We start from the raw sequence: 2,413 nt of genomic DNA on the forward strand, positions 1-2,413 counted from the left end.
AAAGTAGGGGATGAAGTCCTGGTACTTTTGCCTATCAAGTCAAATAAATTATTAGTAGCATAGAAAGGTCCATATAAAGTATTAAAAATTTGTGGGAAAGCTGACTACCTCATAGAAGTCAAGGGGAAACCTAAGCTTTATCATATCATCATTCTTAAGAAATATTACCGAAGAAATTCGGTTAACTGCCTTAAAAACTTTGACTTAGTTTTTCCACACGAACCTAATAAAACAACTGAAGAATGTAAGGTGTGCGTAATTGACACCTCTAACTTAGACTATGATGAAGAACTACATGACTTTGTGACTCTTGACCACTCGGGCGCAACAAACATTAATATTAATGTTTGTCCAGGTGTTACCTCCACAGAAGCCCATAAGATTGACTTAGTGACAGACAACCCTATCAAACGAAAATTATACCCAGCTCCAGTTCACCTTAGGGATGCATTTGACTGAGAGGTAGACAAATTATTAAAACTAAAGATCATTGAACCTTCAGTATCTGCATATTGCTCATCAGTAGTCATGGTTAAGAAGGAGGATAATTCATATAGACTTCCTATTGACTTCAGAGGCCTTAGTGATATAACTCGGTGGGATGCTGAGCCTATGCCCTTAATAGATAGCGATCTACACAAATTTTATTACTCTTCCTTCTTTTCAGAGATTGATATTGTGCAGGCATATCATCAAGTAATGTTAGATCCTTCTAAGCAGTACACCGCTTTTCCTACACACACCAAGGACTGATGCAATATAGAACTATGCCCTTCGGTTTGGTAACTGCCTGTGCTACCTACGTTAGACTGATGAGAAAGGTCTTGGGTAATATGCCAAATGTTTCAGTTTATTTTGATAACATTTACGTAATGACATCCAAGTGGGGCGAACATATCCAAACATTAACATCAGTTTTGCGTAGGTTACGCTCACATGGCCTCACTGCCAAGCCGAAGAAATGCTTCCTTGGGTATAACAAGATTAGATATCTTGGACTGATACTTTCTAATAACTCTCTGCAGCCTCTCCCCAGTAAGATCAAAGCTTTATTAGAATTCAAATTCCCCAAAGCCAAGAAGCTCATGCGTAGCTTTCTTGGTTCTGTAAATTTTTATGCACGGTTTATCCCGAACCTTACTGATCTTACAGGCATCTTATCCGACTTCCTTAAAAAGTCTGTGAAGGAACCTCTTGAACTTTCCGACGTAGCTCGGGAAAAGTTTAATGAGATTAAAAATATCTTCTCGAAAGACCCTATACTTAAGATTCCAGATATTAATTAAACATTTTGTTTGAGAACTGATGCCTCCAATACTGGCTTAGGTGCAGTGCTACTACAATACCATGATGGTACTCCCTTCCCTGTATGCTTCCTAAGCCGGAAACTCCTTCCCGCAGAAACGAGATACTCCACCATAGAAAAGGAATGTTTGGCCCTTGTGAGGGGTATCTCCAAACATAAATTTTATTTGCTGGGAAAAGAATTCATTTTAGAAATGGACCACAAACCTTTGATATACCTAGAAACTTTTAAGGGAAGCAACAGTCGCCTCTTGAGGTGGACATTGGCATTCCAGGCTTTTAAGTTCCATATTGTGTATATCAATGGTTCATCCAATTATTTCTGACTGGTTAAGTCGTGACAGTCAGTAGAAGATTTGTTGCTTTACACGGCTTCCACATGTTAGAACTTTTTCCTCGCCTATTCTTCTTATACTTCTTGACTATAAGTCTTGGTATAGGGGAGTGTGAGGGAAAAGTTCAATAGATAGGAGTAGCGAGTGAGTATATAGTAACAATAGTTTCATTGCCTGCTACTTGTTAAGGTAGGGTAAGTCCTGCTCCCGCTATTCCCCCCCCCTTTTTTCCCCTCCCCGAAAGTGATAGTTTGATTGCCGGCTGCTTGTTAAGGTAGGGTCAGTCTAGCTCCGCTATCCCTTCCCCTCCCTCTTCCCCCCCCCCCCGAAAGGTGACGTGTGGGGCTCCGGTCAAACAGTAAATCACTCGACTCACAGCACCCAACACTACTGTAAGTACGCGCCTGATCATATTTTAGTGGACTTATTGGTTGAAAGCTTCACTTTTGACCAATAATTAACTTAGTCCTTTCAGTTTTGATAGGTTAAAATGTTTTAATAATCACCACATCTTTTAGGTATTGTACTTATCATGGAGAGTGATTTCTTAATCAGTGGGTAATCTGTCTCTCTTTACTGCTTGAAAGAACAAAGAGGGTCACCTGCTAATCAACGAGTAGAATTGAAGGAGACGGACTACCGTTCTGAGACGTCCAAAATTCTGATCCACTTACCTATTTGTGTATGCAAGTAGCAGGATATAACCCCTCATCATTGCAGTGGAGAAAACCTGCTTTCCTGTCATCTGGACGGATTATCGACGGTTATAAAAT

The sequence above is a fragment of the Cherax quadricarinatus genome, unplaced genomic scaffold, assembly GCF_038502225.1.
Source record: "Cherax quadricarinatus isolate ZL_2023a unplaced genomic scaffold, ASM3850222v1 Contig174, whole genome shotgun sequence".
Lineage (NCBI taxonomy): Eukaryota > Metazoa > Arthropoda > Malacostraca > Decapoda > Parastacidae > Cherax > Cherax quadricarinatus.